We start from the raw sequence: 17,646 nt of genomic DNA on the forward strand, positions 1-17,646 counted from the left end.
AGGGAGGGTGCGGTCTGGGTTCTGCTTTCCCCAGAGCCTTGGCCCCCAGAAGTGCGAATCTTGTGGAAGGAGGGAAGTGGAGGTCCTGGGCGCTACTTGGGTTGTTTCCCCCTGGATGGGGAGCTGGTGTGGGTTATGGAGGATGTGGCTTCCCTTGTAGCTCAGTCGGTAAAGAATCTGCCTGCAATGCAGAGTCGGACACGACTTGGCGACTAAAACCACCAACCATGGAGGATGTGTATTTGGATTGGAGGCGACTTGAGGATGGTGTGGTTGGGGAGTGAGGGAGCCGTGGGGGCGGTGGCGATTTTTACCCCTTGGGTTAGGCTGTGGCCTGTTGGAAAACCTCCTTTCCTTCTCTTGACTTGCATCCTTGACAGTTCTTTTGGCAACGTTGATGCTTTTCCTAATCTGTGCCAGATGCAATTTTAAAAAATGTTTATTTTTATTTTACTTACTTGGCTGCGCTGCGTCTTAGTTGTGGTAGGGGATGTGGGATCTAGTTCCCTGACCAGGGATTAAACCAGGTTCGCTGCATTGACCACAGGGGAAGTCGTGATGCAGTGTAATTCGTCGGCCTACTTGGAATTTTTCACACCTTTCCTTTCCTTTTTCTCGTCTCAACACGAAGCAGTGTCTGATTCTCCTCAGAGTGGTGCAAACAAGAATTACTGGGGAAGTGTTAATTATTCCATTTCTTCTTGAGTATTTTCCAATTATATATTTAAGATTTCTGTGAGAGAAGACTTTAGAATAAGGGACATCTTTGTTTTGTAGGATTTCTTTTGGGGTTAGGAGTAATACAGAAGGAATAGATTCATCATCTAGTTATCTCAATTAGATTTAAGTATGTACTGCCTTATGTAATTCCTTCCAGTTAGACCTGGGAAATAATTTTTCTCCTTTCTTACATAATCTTTTCTCCCTGCCCCCTTACTAGGTGTCCTCTGCTTTTTTTTCCTGAAGTAAATATAAACTTGTTTCATTCTGTTTTTAATTTTTTTTTTTTATTATCAAAGTGTGATAAATTTACAGGAGACCTGGAAAACACACAACAAGTAAACTTGTTTCTTGAAGGAAATAATGTAGTTAGACCTATGAGGTTGATCCTTGTCCAGGCATTTTATGACAATTTCAGGACAGTGCCATACGTAAAATATAGTCTATTAGTCATTAAATAGGGATCTAAAATACTGTGCACTTATTGCCTGTTTTGATGCAGAGCTATTTAGTTTGTATGAAAAATCCATTGATCTCTGTCCTAGAAAGATTTTAGGATGAATAGAGGTCATAAGTATCTGTGCATCTCCTTTGAATTTCTTGAGTTGTATTTTAGTATTTATTTATTGGCTGTGCTGGGTCTTAGTTGCTGCACAAGGGACCTTCCATTTTCATTGTCGCATGCAGGATCTTCAGTTGTGGCGTGCGAACTCTCGGTTGTGGCATGTGGGATCTAGTCTCCTGACCAGGGGTCAAACTGGGGCCCCCTCCATTGGGAGTCCAGAGTCTTAGCCAGTGGACCCACCAGGGAAGTCCCTTTTGAGTTATATTTTAATTCACATTGCAGAGTTTTATGGCTTATCATTTAATTTAAGTCTTTTACTAACTTCCCTTCCTTCCACCATAATTCCTGAAGCCATCTTATATATGTTTTTTAAAAGTATACTTGGTTTTGTTTAAAACAGTTTTAGATTTACAAAAAAATTAAGATCATGCAGATACCCCCACCCAGTATCCCCCGTGATTAACATCTTACATTGGTATGGTACAGTTGTTACAATGAATGAACCAATCTTGATACATTATTAACTAAAGTCTGTAGCCTATTCAGATTTCCTTCTTTTTTTTTTTTCCTGTTTCAGTATTCCATTCAGGATATTTTTTACTCTTCTTTTTAAAAAAATTTATTTATTTGGCTGCACAAGGTCTTAGCTGTGGTATTCGTGGTCTCTAGTTGTGGCTTGTGGGATATAGTTTCCTAACCAGGGATGGAACCTGGGCCTCCTGCACTAGGAGCGTGGAGTCTTAACCACTGGACGACCAAGGAAGTCCCTCCATTTAGGATGCCACGTTACACTTGGTTGTCCTATCTCCTTAGGCACCTGTTAATTTTATTTTTTTTTTAAATTGTGTTTACAAACTTTTTAACTCTGTGGAACTGTGAGGTTAATTATCTTAAGAGGCTACTATATTGCTGAGTAATGCCATTCATAGCTTTGACAGTGAAAGATTGATCGCTCTCTCCACTGGCAGTGTCTATATGCTGGGAGCCAGCGTGAGGAACTCCACCCGTGACAAAGGTCATGAGGAAGGAGGCTCGGCATACGCGCAGATGAGCCTCAAGAGTCCCCCTGGCAATTCTCGAGCATCTACCCCCAAAACCAGAGTCTGCCTACTTTACTACTTTGTGCTCTCACCTATACCTCTGACTTTATGGGGGGCTGTCCCCCACCACCTCTCTCTGAAAAAGGGTTAACTTACAGCTCCAGTTAATAAAGTTCCTGGGTGTGACAAGAGTGTTTCAACCTACAAACTCCTTTGGAAGTCCTCTAGCCTGCCTGAATAGGTTCTTCCGGCCATATGTGATTGTTCACAGCCTCCCAACCATGAAAGGCATGAGATGTTCTAAACTGTCTTATACAGATTCCTTTGAGCAGTTAAAAGATTGACTAGAAATTGTATTAGTGAAGGGTTTTTCACTTGTTGGGCCAATGTTTGCTGCTAAGTTTCCATAGCCCTTACCTACTGTGTCCCTGGCAGTGTATTGATTAATATAATTGGTGTATAGGAATGTAAGTAGTAGCTGTAATGTTTGTAACCTTGGACCCTTGAGTTAATTCTTTTCTTGTTATAGCCCACCACACCTTTGCCCTATAGGGATGTAACTTTATCTAATGCTTTTGGAGGGTGGTGCCTGACTTTAGAATAATCACCTTTAGAGAAAAATAAGTTTTCTGAAGAAAGGATCTTAAAATGTTAACAGGCCTCTTGGCCAGAAGATGATGTAATTCACCTAAACTTTTGCATATGATAAGTTTGCAGGAAGAAAGCCTGGCTTACTGTTGACTCTACCCCCTTCCCCCATTATCCTCTATGCACAACTTAAGGTATAAAAACTACTTTGGAAAATAAAGTGCGGGCCTTGTTCACCGAAACTTGGTGTCCCCATGTCGTTCTTTCTCTCACCTTCTGGCTGAATTCCCATCTGGAACGTGGAGGCTTGTCAAGCCTACTAACTATGCCTGGGCTTCTAAGATCTGACTGGGGAGGCCTTAGTGTCTCCTCTCCTTTGGGAGAACGGGAGGATGCCTGCGGCCTACGTAGGTGACGTAAATTCCTTATCTTGGAATTTTATTAGCTTTCCACGTAAACAAAGTTATTCAGCCTCTTTTCTCCACTGAATTTTCTCACTGAGCTATCCTTATTTGATCACTATATCTTTAATTCTACCGTATCCTGATCGCCAAAGCCGTCTCACCTTCAAAACCCCTGACTCCACCGGGGCTGGACCCCGGTATCTATAGTTTTCTAATATTTTAGCAAAGGTCCAAAATCTATGTCATCTTGATGTAACTCTTCATGAATTTTTTATTTTTAGGTTTTAGAATTCCACAGTTCAGCTTTCAAGGTTTTGGCAAAGTCTTGTTTGTCTCCTTACTAGAATTTACCACACTTACGATTCTTATTATTTTGTGTTTGTTTTTGTCTATTTCCCACAGCAGAATAAAAGTCCCATGATGATTAAAAACTATTAATTTTTGTTGTTCATTGTCTCCCAGTGCCTAGAATAGTGCCAGGCTTGTTGTGGGTACTCAGAAAACTCAGTGACTGAATGGTGGTTGAATCTAATAGTAACCAAAGCTAGTAGTCATCTTTGCTATGGTGAAGTCTACATTTTTTCCTTATGCAATTAATAGTTTAACAATAATATTTTATACTTACATTTTTTCATTGTATACAGGGTTACTCCAGATGTTTAGGGGGCAGGGAACTCAATAATTTATAGCTTTTACCATCTGACTTTAAAAAAAAAAGTATGACTGACCAGAATTTTATACTTTTATTTTAGTTAAATCGTTTTGTTAAAGTTATTGTTAAATTATTTGTTATTCATATAGCACCTAAAATTATGTCAAATAATTGTTAAAGATGTTCATGGAACAGGATTTGAAGTTAAGTAGGCTGTTTTGATGCTTTTGAACTGTGGAGTTGGAGAAGACTCTTGAGAGTCCCTTGGACTGCAAAGAGATCCAACCAGTCCATTCTGAAGGAGATTAGCCCTGGGATTTCTTTGGAAGGAATGATGCTAAAGCTGAAACTCCAGTACTTTGGCCACCTCATGTGAAGAGTTGACTCATTGGAAAAGACTCTGATGCTGGGAGGGATTGGGGGCAGGAGGAGAAGGGGACGACAGAGGATGAGATGGCTGGATGACATCACCGACTCAATGGATGGGAGTCTGAGTGAACTCCAGGAGTTGGTGGTGGACAGGGAGGCCTGGCGTGCTGCAGTTCATGGGGTCGCAAAGAGTCGGACACGACTGAGCGACTGAACTGAACTGAGACTGTTTTATTTAGCTTTTCAAAGTTTTACATTTCTGTGCTGATAATGAAGGTGAATTGTTTCAGTACATGAAGCCTTGTGTTGAATTAATGACATTAGTCTTGGTAATCTTCCTGTAAACTCTTGTGATTTCTTTATATTTCAGTAGTATACATGGTTCGATAAAGGAATGTTGACATAAAAACAAAAACCAGCAATAATGAGAAAATGGCCTGCGCCCTTATCAATGGGGGTTCAAAGGGAGGATTCCTGGAGTATCTCCGCCAATGACAGCTTCCAGTTTGCTGTGTCTCACAGAAACCTTCCTTCCTGTTCACTTGGCACCTCAAACATGTCACCCAGGGCTTCAGTTTCACAGAGAAATTCTGGCTGTGGGCCAGGCCCTCTCTGTCACTACCTCCCTCCCAAAAAGAATGCCAAGCAGTGGCTCTGGCTTTCTGGCCACTGAACAAACCCAAATCAAAGCTTCGCATTTGGGAGGTTGGTGAGGAGAGAGATCCCCACCAGCAGAAGGGCCTGGGACTGACAACAAGCAGAAGGGAGGAGAGGGGTTTCAAGAAGGCCCTATTCCTCAGGAGCTGGCCGCCTACCCGCAAATGCCTGTCTATTTCTCCTATTCAGCATCCCTTCTTCCTCTGCAAATGGGCTTCATTACACCCATGTTCCTGCCAGGTCTGAACTGGCTGAAACAATGCAATTTAGTCCCTGGGAGCTGGGACCTCTTTTACAGATAGGAGGTTATGCAAATTACTAGGCAAAGAGAGTTTTGCAACATGCCATGAATAATTGCAGTAGCTTGAAGGGCATTGAGAGCAGCAACTATCTTCCATCCCGATGTGTCCCTCTCTTTAGTGGGCTGAGTGATGACCCCCAAAAGGCTGTGTCCAAGTCTAAACCCCTGGAGTCTATGCAATGTGACATTATTGGAAAAAGTCTTGGGGTGTAGTTAAGGACCTCAAGATGAGATTATCCTGGATTGAGAGTGGGCCCTAAACCCAATGACAGATCTCCTTATAAGAGAAAAGCAAAAGGCTATTTGAGACACATAGAGGGAAGACAGCCATGTAAAGATGGACGTTGAGATGGGCGTGAAGCATCTATAAACCAAGGGATGCCAAAGATTGCCATTGGAATCTAGGAGAAAGGCATGGAATGGGTTCTCCCTCAGAACCTCCAAAGGGAACCAGCCCTGTTGATAACTTGATTTTGGACCTCTGATCTCCTGTGCAAGAATAAATTTCTGTTATTTTAAGCCCCTAGATTTGTAGCAATTTGTTATGGTAGCTACAGGGAACTAATACAGACTTTCACACACAGTCATTCAGCAATCTAGGTCTCCAGCTCTGGGCACCCCTACCCAGCTAACTCAAGTCCAGGTTCACGACTCAGCTGTCTGTCTTCTCTGAGTCACAAACCCACTGAGATTCCCCCTCCTCCTCAAGGAAGCCCTCAGGAGCACTGACTTTATTAGCCTGACTGTCCAGTAGAAGGAGTGCATGCCAGGCAGATGATAGTACCATCCTGTTACTTTCAAAGTGTTCCCATCATGGACTCTAAAAAATGAGCAAATAAAATGAAATAAAAGAGAAAATAGTTCATCTTGAAATAAAAAATGCAAAACCAACATCGAAAACAGTGAAGCTAAGGTTGATCCCCAAAGCGTTACTCTCTCTCTGCAGAGAGTCGGACACGACTGAGCGACTGAACTGAACTGAACTGAAAGCATTACTCACAGGCTTTTCTGTCCTTAGTGACTTTTGTTCTTAGCACTGACTTTCTATAGAAGTCTGGGGTAGGAGCAGGTTTCCACCTGCAGAGGTTGCCCACAAGGTGAAACTTGAGAGCCAGCCTCTTCCTGACGGTTCTGAAATTCCCCTGGGAAAGTTATCAGATGGTGGGATTTCAGGTACCAGGGTCCAACCAAGAAGGAGCTATGTTTCAAGGAATAGGCGGACCTTAGTATTAGCAGGTGACTGCACTCTCCGTTGATAAGGAAGGTCACTCCACTCACCAGGAAGCTATCCAGAACAGAATTTGAAGGTCTTACCAAAACAAAAGCCATACTGACAGGCAGGCCTGTTGGGCCAACTGCTGGGAGCAGAGCCGTTGCACTGTGTAATACTTATCTGTGTATGACCTAAAATACCAGGACCCCATAACACCCCCACATGTGGGAGAGAGTCACTGTTTTGAATATATTCTTCTGGGACTTTTTTTTCAATTTTTCTAGAGTTAATTTTTTTAGAAGTTTTAGGTTTACAGAGAAGTTGGGAAGATAGTACAGAGTTCCCATATACCTCACACTCAGTCTCCTCTATTAACATATCACATTAATATGACACAATACTAATTTGTTACAATTAATGAACCAATTTTTATTATTTTGTTGTTTAGTTGCTAAGTTGTGTCCAACTTTTTTGCAACCTCATGGACTGTAGCCCACCAGGCGCCTCTGTCCATGAGATTTTCCAGACACAACTACTGGAGAGGGTTGCCATTTTCTTCTCCAGAATGGGGTACTTTTAATAGCAAAAAGTATATGCTGTTTTCTATGATTCATTGTTGTTGTTTTTATTGTCACAGATGGGAACATTCATCATATACTGTTCCACAAGTTGCTTTTTTTTTTTAAGATGTTCTTGTGGTCGTTCCACAATAAACACAAAGACAAATAAACTATCTTAAAGGAGTTTTTGGCCCAAGAGAAAAGAAGACTCCTTTCTGCCTTCTAAACCCCAGATGATCTTTTTTTTAAACTTAGTGTGTGAAAATGTTCAGAACTCCAAGAAGCAGTCAGTACTCAGGAGGGGTGTTCAGCAGTGTCCCTGTATTTCCCGCGCAAGGTGACATGAAGAAAATTGCATTTTATCCACACTGGCTCCTCGGCCTTCTATGGATGACTTTTCTCCTTGAAACTTTCAAAAATTGGAACTCCCAGCTCAACTTAGGCAGGCAGGGGAGAGGGGAGGAGACCAAGAGGTGGGCTTACATCAGCTTATCCACAGCTGGGTCCCTCCCTCCCTTCCAAAGGTAACACTCCCTCTGCTTTTAACCCAAGATGGTTGACAATAAGGAGATCCAAGTTGAACATTTCCTTTCTCACTTGAGATTCTGAGAGGTAAGTAAAATTCTCATGACTTAGTGGAAGACATAAAGACTAGTGAATATCCCATGCTTTCAGTTTAATTCCTTGATACAGTTTTTACAAACTATCTTATATAACAAAATCAACCCAAGCCTTGCTGTCCCATGTTTTCTGAATCAGGGTTTCACCAGTTCCAAATATTCATAGACCAGGATAGCATCACCATTTGACAAAAAGACCAAGCCCCCCAGCCCTGTGCCTGCAGAAGTATCCACATATCCATTCACGTCACTGCTTATGAATCTACTTTTCTTTATATTCAGTTCCGTTAAGTCGCTCAGTCATGTCCGACTCTGCGATCCCATGAATCGCAGCACGCCAGGCCTCCCTGTCCATCACCAACTCCCAGAGTTTACTCCATGGAGTCGGTGATGCCATCCAGCCATCTCATCCTCTGTCGTCCCCTTCTCCTCCTGCCCCCAATCCCTCCCAGCATCAGAGTCTTTTCCAATGAGTCAACTCTTCACATGAGGTGGCCAAAGTATTGGAGTTTCAGCTTTAGCATCAGTCCTTCCAAAGAACACCCAGGGCTGATCTCCTTCAGAATGGACTGGTTGGATCTCCTTGCAGTCCAAGGGACTCTCAAGAGTCTTCTCCAACACCACAGTTCAAAGGCATCAATTCTTCAGTGCTCAGCTTTCTTCACAGTCCAACTGTCACATCCATACATGACTACTGGAAAAACCATAGCCTTGACTAGACGGACCTTTGTTGGCAAAGCAATGTCTCTGCTTGTTAACATGCTATCCAGGTTGGTCACAACCTTCCTTCCAAGGAGCAAGCGTCTCTTAATTTCATGGCTGCAATCACCATCTGCAGTGATTTTGGAGCCCAAAAAAATAAAGTTTGACACTGTTTCCACTGTTTCCCCATCTACTTGCCATGAAGTGATGGGACCGGATGCCATGATCTTCGTTTTCTGAATGTTGAGCTTTAAGCCAACTTTTTCACTCTCCACTTTCACTTTCATCAAGAGGCTTTTTAGTTCCTCTTCACTTTCTGCCATAAAGGGTGGTGTCATCTGCATATCTGAGGTTATTGATATTTCTCCCAGCAATCTTGATTCCAGCTTGTGCTTCATCCAGCCCAGCGTCTTTACATTAGCTGCGTGGTATTTCATTGTATTTATTTATCCAAACCCCATTGCTGGTCATTTGGATTTTTCCCAAGCTTTTGTGACAATAACACAGTGCTTCAGAGAATATCTCTTTGAATATATGTTTGTACTATGTGAGAATATTTCTGAAAGGTATATCCTTAGAAATAGAATGGCTGAGTTACAAGGAAGACACGTTTAAAACTTTGGTAGACTACCAAATTCTCTTCCAAAACTTTGCACTTCTTCACACCTCCAGCTGTGGTTTGTGAATGGCTGCTTCTTCCCACTCCTGACACCCCTGAGCCTGTTCATTGCTGTCGATCCATAAGCCACTCTCATTTGAACTATTCAATTATTAATGAAGTTAAGCATCTTCTCAAATACTTCTAGGCTTTTGAGTTTATTCATGAGCAGCTGGTTCTTTAATTGAAAAAAATATTCAATTTGTCAAGTTGTATTGTTTCCTCCAGGAAGTGCTCATTATGCTCAAGAGAATACAAGGAAGCTCTTGCTTCCCATATATTATGCACAGGAGTGTCTCACTTCCTGTAGAGAAAGCAGTTATTCACTTCAGTGTCAGCCATGCAAAGCACTCAGAGTCAGATATGAGCACTTCTCAAAGGAAACCACTTCTCCAGATTCCAAGGACCTGCTTCAGGGGTCAATCTCTAGATTCCACAGATGGGAAAAAGTCATTTCACAAAACAAATGCAAATTTTACAGACACACACAAAAAGGATCATCCGTTATTTAGCTCAAGTAAATACTGAACCTTGTTAAATATAATTTAATGTATTAAATGTTAAATTTATTTAAATTTTAGTAAATTTGAAGGCCTTTTAAAAAATATTTATTTAGCTGCGTCAGGTCCTAATCGCGGCATTCATTGCGGCCTGTAGACTCTTCAGTTGCAGCCTGTGGGCTTCTCTCTAGTTTGTGGCTCATGAGTTTTGTCGTTGTGGTTCCTGGGCTTAGTTACCCCGTGACATTTGGGATCTTAGTTCCCCAACCAGGGATCAAACCCATGTGCCCTGTGGCAGATTTTTAACCACTGGACCACCAGGGAAGGCCCTAAATGTTAAGATCTTGATTGTCCTGATGGATTGACCCCATTCACATGTATCCCAACCTCCTCCAAGGTCTCTTCCTCTACCTCATAGGCTGGAAAACTGAAGAGTACATTTCCCAGACTTACAGTTAAGAGTTTCCGGTTTGAGTTCAGATCTGACAGTTCACATGCCCTGGCCCATGATTTGGAAGTAGCAAGTTAGATAAGGGCAAATTTCTGTGGATGAAGATGCTGCTGGAACAAAGCAGGGTTAAAGAGAACCTGTGTTCTTTGTAGCAGCAAGATTCCAGCATGTTGCTGTCTGGTGGTGGTGTTCTGGAACATTCCTGGAGGTCCCACCTGGAACCTACTCCTCCAGCCCTTTCAATGACTTTGTAAACCCCTGCTTCCTTTTCTGCTAAAATTAGCTGATGGACTTTCTGTTTTCCTCCAACTAAAGCCAGACTGATAAAACTCACAAATATTATACTTGACAGGCCCATGTGAGATACAAGAAAGAAAAGGGTAGGCAAAGGGCAGTGCAGCCATGAATCATGCTTATTATGACTTTCCTAAGAGCACTTTAATCAGATAGCTCATCCCTGAAAGAAATTTGAAAATGACAGAAAAGTTGCAAAGAAATACCATCTGATTCCATTAGAATCAAATATTCATGAGAAGAAGACATTCAGGTCCTCATCACCCTGAAAAGAAGTCCCATAGCCATTAATCGTCGCTCCCCATTCCCTCTTCCCTCCAGCCTCTGGCGGCCACCAATCTGCCCTCTATTTCTATGGATCTGCCAGTTCTGGACATTTCATGTAAAAGGAATCATACAATAGGTAACCTTTGTATTTGACTTCTCTTACTTGGCATAATGTTTTCCACCTTCATCCACGTTATAGCGTGTATCAGAACTTTCTTCCTTTTTATGGCCAAATAGCATTCCACTGAATGGATATGCCATGTTTGTTTATCCATTCTTCCATTATTTGTTTCTTTGGGTTGGGTTTTTTGGTTTTTTTTTTTTTGCTTTACAAATAATGCTGCTGTGAATCAATTCAGTTCAGTTCAGTTCAGTCGCTCAGTCATGTCCGACTCTTTGCGACCCCATGAATTGCAGCACGCCAGGCTTCCCTGTCCATCACCAACTCCCGGAGTTCACTCAGACTCAGGGCCATCCAGTCAGTGATGCCATCCAGCCATCTCATCCTCTGTCGTCCCCTTCTCCTCCTGCCCCCAATCCCTCCCAGCATCAGAGTCTTTTCCAATGAGTCAACTCTTCGCATGAGGTGGCCGAAGTACTGGAGTTTCAGCTTTAGCGTCATTCCCTCCAAAGAAATCCCAGGCCTGATCTCCTTCAGAATGGACTGGTTGGATCTCCTTGCAGTCCAAGGGACTCTCAAGAGTCTTCTCCAACACCACAGTTCAAAACCATCAATTCTTCGGCGCTCAGCTTTCTTCACAATCCAACTCTCACATCCATACATGACCACTGGAAAAACCATAGCCTTGACTAGATGGACCTTTGTTGGCAAAGTAATGTCTCTGCTTTTGAATATGCTGTCTAGGTTGGTCATAACTTTCCTTCCAAGGAGTAAGTGTCTTCTAATTTCATGGCTGCAGTCAGCATCTGCAGTGATTTTGGAGCCCCAAAAAATAAAGTCTGACACTGTTTCCACTGTTTCCCAATCTATTTCCCATGAAGTGATGGGACCAGATCCCATGATCTTCGTCTTCTGAATGTTGAGGTTTAACCCAACTTTTTCACTCTCCTCTTTCACTTTCATCAAGAGGCTTTTTAGTTCCTCTTCACTTTCTGCCATAAGGGTGGTGTCATCTGCATATCTGAGGTTATTGATATTTCTCCCTGCAATCTTGATTCCAGCTTGTGCTTCTTCCAGCCCAGCATTTCTCATGTGAATATTTGTGTATAAATATACATATTCATAAATTTTCAGTTCTCTTGGTTATGTGCTCAGGAATAATATTGCTGGAGCATATCATAAATCTGCTTTAGCTTAAGAAAATGCCAAACTGTTTTTCATAGCAGCTACATATCAGCAATATATGAGGATTTCAGTTTCTCTGATCCTCTCTGACACTTGTTACTGTTCATCTTTTTTATTACAGCCATCTTAGTACATATGAAGTAGTATCTCATTGTGGTTTGATCACATTCCCCTAATGATTAGTGATTTTGAGAATCTTTTCATGTGCTATTGATATTTGTATATCTTCTTTGGAGAAGCATCTATTCAAGTCTTTTGCCCAATTTTTAATTGGGTTATTTGTCTTTTTTTGGGGGGGGGGGGGGTTGTAAGAATCCTTCCTGTATCCTGGATATAAGTCCCTTGTCAGGTATACAGTTTGGAGATATTTTCTTCAATTTTTGTGTTATCTTTTTAGTTTCTTTTTTTTTTTTCAAGAGGGTATTAAATCTTTTATTGATTACACATGATAATGGATGATACACAAGCTTCATTCCCATCTATAACTTTATCTGGTACCATAATTCAATTTAGATATATTGCATAGGATGTACCAATAATCATTAATAACCAAAAAAATTAAAAAACTCCATGACTTTGCATGGTGACCCTTTTAATGGTGAACTCCAGGTCACAACACAGTAACTGTCAGTTCAACTACACCAAGGTTCTGAAGACAACAGCTTCTCCACCAAGCAGGTTGTAAATAAATTTCAAATGGAACCTGGCATCACCCTGAAGGAATTCTAACTTCACACTGTTGGGGTAGTTTACCAAAATGGCTTCAGGAAGACTAACTTTACACAGCACATTAAAAAAATAAAAAGACATTTATTCAGCGTCATGATCAGACTATTACATTTAGCAATCAACAGCATGGGTACAAAAAAAAAATCTACATTAAAACCCTTTGTTGGAATGCTTTACACTTTCCACAGAACAGAAACTAAAATAACCTGTTATACAATTAGTCACAAGTACAGTCCTTGAGTTTTTTGCCCATACACGTGAGTATTGTCTAAAACATGTCTTCTTTGTAGCAGCTAGGCCCTGCCACCACTGTGCTTGGCTGAGTTCACAAATCTGTTGTAACCTGTAGCTTCCCTGTCACTTCTCTGGCTCTCCTCTCCTGCTAAGCTTTGTTTCCTGGCAGTAATTAAAACCTTCTCCCACTGCCATAACTACTGATGCTGCTGGAGCCACCATAGCCACCTTGGTTTCGTGGTTTGGCAAAGTATTGGCCTCCACCACCACAGGGGCCAGAACTTCTGCCTCCAAAGTTTCCTCCTTTCATGGGTCCAAAATTTGAAGATTGACTGTTGTAATTGCCAAAATCATTGTAGCTTCTTCCACCTCCAAAATTGCTTCCGTCATTACCAAATCCATTATATCCATCCCCACTGCCACCATATCCGCCACCACCATGGCTGACACCAAAGCCACCTCGACCACTGAAGTTTCCTCCACGACCAAAGTTGTCATTCCCACCAAAAACCCTCCACCACCGCCACCAAAGTTTCCAGAACCACTTCGACCTCTCTGGCTGGATGAAGCACTAGCCATCTCTTGCTTAGACAGGGCTTTTCTCACTTCACAGTTGTGGCCATTCACAGTGTGGTATTTCTGAATGACAATCTTGTCTACGGAGTCATGGTCATCAAAGGTTACAAAAGCAAAGCCTCTCTTTTTGCCACTGCCTCGGTCAGTCATGATTTCAATTACTTTAATTTTCCCATACTGTTCAAAATAATCTCTCAGGTGATGTTCTTCAGTGTCTTCTTTAATGCCACCAACAAAAATCTTTTTCACAGTTAAGTGGGCACCAGGTCTTTGAGAATCTTCTCTTGAGACGGCCCTCTTTGGTTCCGCAACTCTTCCGTCCACCTTGTGTGGCCTTGCATTCATGGCCGCATCCACCTCCTCCACCGTGGCGTATGTGACAAACCCGAAGCCTCTGGAGCGCTTGGTGTTTGGATCCCTCATTACCACACAGTCTGTGAGCGTTCCCCATTGCTCAAAATGGCTCCTCAGACTCTCATCGGTTGTTTCAAAGCTCAATCCTCCGATGAAGAGCTTCCGCAGCTGTTCGGGCTCTTTGGGAGACTCTGATTTAGACATGACGGCAGTGGAGGCGGGGAAGACTTCAACGATGCTTTCTCGGCGGCGTCCACGGGCAGAAAGGAGTAACCCCACGAACGTATCTGCCTCTTTTTAGTTTCTTGATAGTATTGTTCGAAGCACAAAAGTTTTAAATTTTGATGAAGTTTAATTTATCTAATTTTTTCTGTTGCTTATGCTTTTAGTGTCATATTTAAGAAACTATTGCTTAATCCATGGTTATGAAAATTTGCTCCCAATTTTCTTCTAAGACTTTTATGGTTTTAGCTCTTAAATTTATGTCTTTGATACATTTTCAGTTAACTTTTATATATGATGTGAGGAAAAGGTACAACTTCATTCTTTTACATGTGGATATCCAGTTCTCTCAGTATCATTTGTTGAAGAGATGATTCTTTCCCTGTTGAATACTCTTGACACCCTTATTGAAAATGTGTGGGTTTCTTTCAGGACCCTTTATTCTTTTTTTTTTTTTTTCCAGGACCCTCAATTCTATTTGATTGGTCTACATGTCTATCCATATGCTGGGACCACACTGTTTTGATGACTGTAGCTTTGTGGTAAGTTTTGAAATCAGGAAATGTGGATCCTCCAACTTTGTGTTTTTTTTTTTCCAAGAGAAAAGAGGAGGACTCTGTACACTGCAGGATCAATGATTTTACTGGGAATATTCTTGCCACCCAGTTAAATCTTTTGAACTCCAGTGCAATAATTCCCTCTGATTCATCCTAGACAAAGAACATCCCTTCTCTGCTTGAAAACCTCTAGTGATGGGGAACTCACCTCCTAGGAAAGAGGACAGTAGCAGGCTTGGGTGTGAACTTGAAAGGTTCCAAGTAATCATTTGACTATACCTCAAAATATAGTCATATGCTTCTTCTTTACCTAAGACAGAACCAGCTCAAACCATTTTAAATGAGAGACTTATTAGAAAGCTATTAAGTTTGTAAAAGAATTGAAGGGAGATCCACAGGGATTAGGACAGCTCAGAAATCCTGCCAATTGGATGTGAGAGACCAGTCTGTGCTGGCACCCACATCACCTTTCCTACTTCCCTGGCATCCCCTCATGGCAGAGGATATGGCCACCACCAGCTTGGGGATAACTTCCTTGCCACTGCAATTAGAAAAATCCTAGGGAAGGTCTCTGATTGGCCTGTCCTGGGTCATGTGCAATCTCTGGAACAGTCACTGTGGTCAGGGAACTTCTCTCAGTGAACCTGCCTAGGTTACAGAGCTCTCCCCATTGCCAGGATCAAGAGACTATGAAGGAATAGAAGAGGAGCTGCTCCCAGAGGCAAAATCAATTATTAGCAGGAAGATGGCAAGAGGTGTGCTGAACTAATACCTACATTACCTCACTGCCGGTCTCTTTTAGGGGTTATGCATTAAAGATTCATGTTTAAGTTTAGATACATTATTGAGGGAAATTTGAGGGGCTCCACCACCTCCATGGGGCTTCCCAGGTGCTGCAGTGGTAAAGAATCTGCCTGCCAGTGCGGGAGACAGAGAAGACACGAGTTCATTGCCTGGGTTGGGAAAGTCCCCTGGAGTAGGAAATGGCAGCCCACTCCAGTATTCTTGCCTGGAAAATTCTATGGACAGAGGAGCCTTGTGGGCTGCAGTCCAGGAGATCACAAAGAGTTGGACATGACTGAGCAGCTGAGTGCATACATCACCTCCATTGAAACGTTATCACAGGTTAATTTATCAAGGTACTGAACCATAACACAGAGAAGTCTTAAAGGACAGAACAGGTACTAGTCTGCTAGGGCTGCCGTAACAGAGTATCACAGACTGGGTAGCTTAAACAGATATTTACTTTATCACAGTTCTGGAGGCTGGAAGTCCAAGATGCAGGTGTGGGCAGGGCTGGTTTGTTCTGAGGCTTCCCTCCTTGATTCCTGACGGCTGGCTTCTCACTGTTCCCTACCATGGTTTTTACTCCGTGTGTGTACGTATCCCTGGTGTCTCTCTGACTGTCCTAATCTCCACTGTTTATAAGACACCAGTCAGATTGAATTAGGGCCCACTGTAATTAGGGCCTTTAACCTAATTGCCTCTTTAAAGACACTCTCTCCAAACATAGTCATATTCTGAAGTACTGAAGGTTAGGGCTTCAAAACAGGAATTTGGGGGAATTCAATCTATAAGAGGAAGTTAGAAGGTATATGGCAGGCTATGGATCATTCAGGGTTGTGTGCATGTGTGTATATGATCTTCTGCTGCCCCCTTCTCCTTTGGCCTTCAATTTTTCCTGGCACCAAAGTCTTTTCCAATTAGTCAGCTCCTCCAATACTGCCAAAGTATTGGAACTTCAGCATCAGTCCTTCCAATAAATACTCAGAGTTGATTTCCTTTAGGATTGACTGGTTTGATCTCCTTGCAGGCCAAGGGACTCTCAAGAGTCTTCTCCAGCACCACAATTTGAAAGCATCAGTTCTTTGGTGGTCAACCTTCTTGATGGTCCAACTCTCACATCTGTACATGACTACTGGAAAAACCATAGCTGTTGACTATATGGACCTTTGTCAGCAAAGTGATATCTCTGCTTTTTAATATGTTCTCTAGGTTTGTCATAGCTTTTCTTCCAAGGAGCAAGTGTCTTTCAGTTTCATGGCTGCAGTCACTGTCCACAGTGATTTTGGAGCCCAAGAAAATAAAATCTGTCACTGCTTCCATTTTTCCCACTTCTGTCTGCTGTTGGACAGATGCCATGATCTTAGTTTTTTGAACGTTGAATTTCAAGTCAGCTTTTTCATTCTCCTCTTTCACGCTCATCAAGAGGTTCTTTAGTTCCTCTTCACTTTCTGTCATTAGAGTGGTATATCATCTTCATATCTGAGGTTGTTGATATTTCTCCCAACAATCTTGATTCCAGCTTGTGATTCACCCAGCCCATTTCGCATGATGTACTCTGCATATAAGTTAAATAAGCAGGGTGACAGTATACAGCCTTGTCATACTCCTTTCCCAATTTTGAACCAGTCAGTTGTTCCATGTCCAGCTCTAACTGCTGCTTCTTGACACACATACAGGTTTCTCAGGAGACAGGTAAGGTGGTCTAATACTCCCAGAGGTAGCAGAGGATGAGATAGTTAGATAGCGTCACTGACTCAGTGGACATGAATTTAAGCAAACTACAAGAGATAGTGTAGAACAGAGGAGCCTGGTGTGCTGCAGTCCATGGAGTCACAAAGAGTCAGACATGATTTAGTGACTGAATAACGTGTCTGTGTATACATAAAATTATGTATATAGTTATATAAACCTCATGGTAAAATCTGTAATAGATTTATAGAACCAAAAATAGATTTATAAAAACAATTTATTATAAATGAATATATTATAGATTTATAAAAACCAAAAATCTGTAATAGATACAAACACAAAAAGAGAAAGGAATCCAAACATAACACTAAAGATAGTCATCAGATCACAAGGGAAGAGAACAAAAGAAGAGAGGAACAAAAAAGAACTACAAAAACAACCCAATACAGTTTTTAAAATGACAATAAATATGTTCCTAGCAATAGTTACTTTATGTAAATGGACTACATGTTCCAATCAAAAGACATAGAGTGGGTGAATGGAAACAAAAAAAGACTCATAAATATGTTGCCTGTAATAGACTCACTTCAGATCTAAAAGACACACAGACTGAAAGGGGATGGCAAAAGATA

General features: G+C 41.8%; 1 long non-coding RNA gene and 1 pseudogene across 2 annotated transcripts in view; one reads left to right on the forward strand and one right to left on the reverse strand.

Moving 5' to 3' along the window:
* LOC147346679 (uncharacterized) overlaps positions 1-17,646 on the forward strand; it is a 60,592-nt gene that overhangs the window by 14,305 nt on the left and 28,641 nt on the right. The window contains exon 2 of the long non-coding RNA XR_015153106.1: positions 14,446-14,524. This is a non-coding gene — a long non-coding RNA (uncharacterized LOC147346679). The remainder of the gene's footprint in view (positions 1-14,445; positions 14,525-17,646) is intronic.
* On the reverse strand, positions 12,170-14,032 carry LOC147346680 (heterogeneous nuclear ribonucleoprotein A1-like; annotated as a pseudogene). The gene has a single exon (XR_015153102.1). The product of XR_015153102.1 is annotated as a heterogeneous nuclear ribonucleoprotein A1-like (transcript).

Source organism: Bos grunniens, chromosome 23 (genome assembly GCF_055505025.1).
Source record: "Bos grunniens cultivar Pamir isolate PY7600 chromosome 23, Bosgru_T2T1.0, whole genome shotgun sequence".
NCBI lineage: Eukaryota > Metazoa > Chordata > Mammalia > Artiodactyla > Bovidae > Bos > Bos grunniens.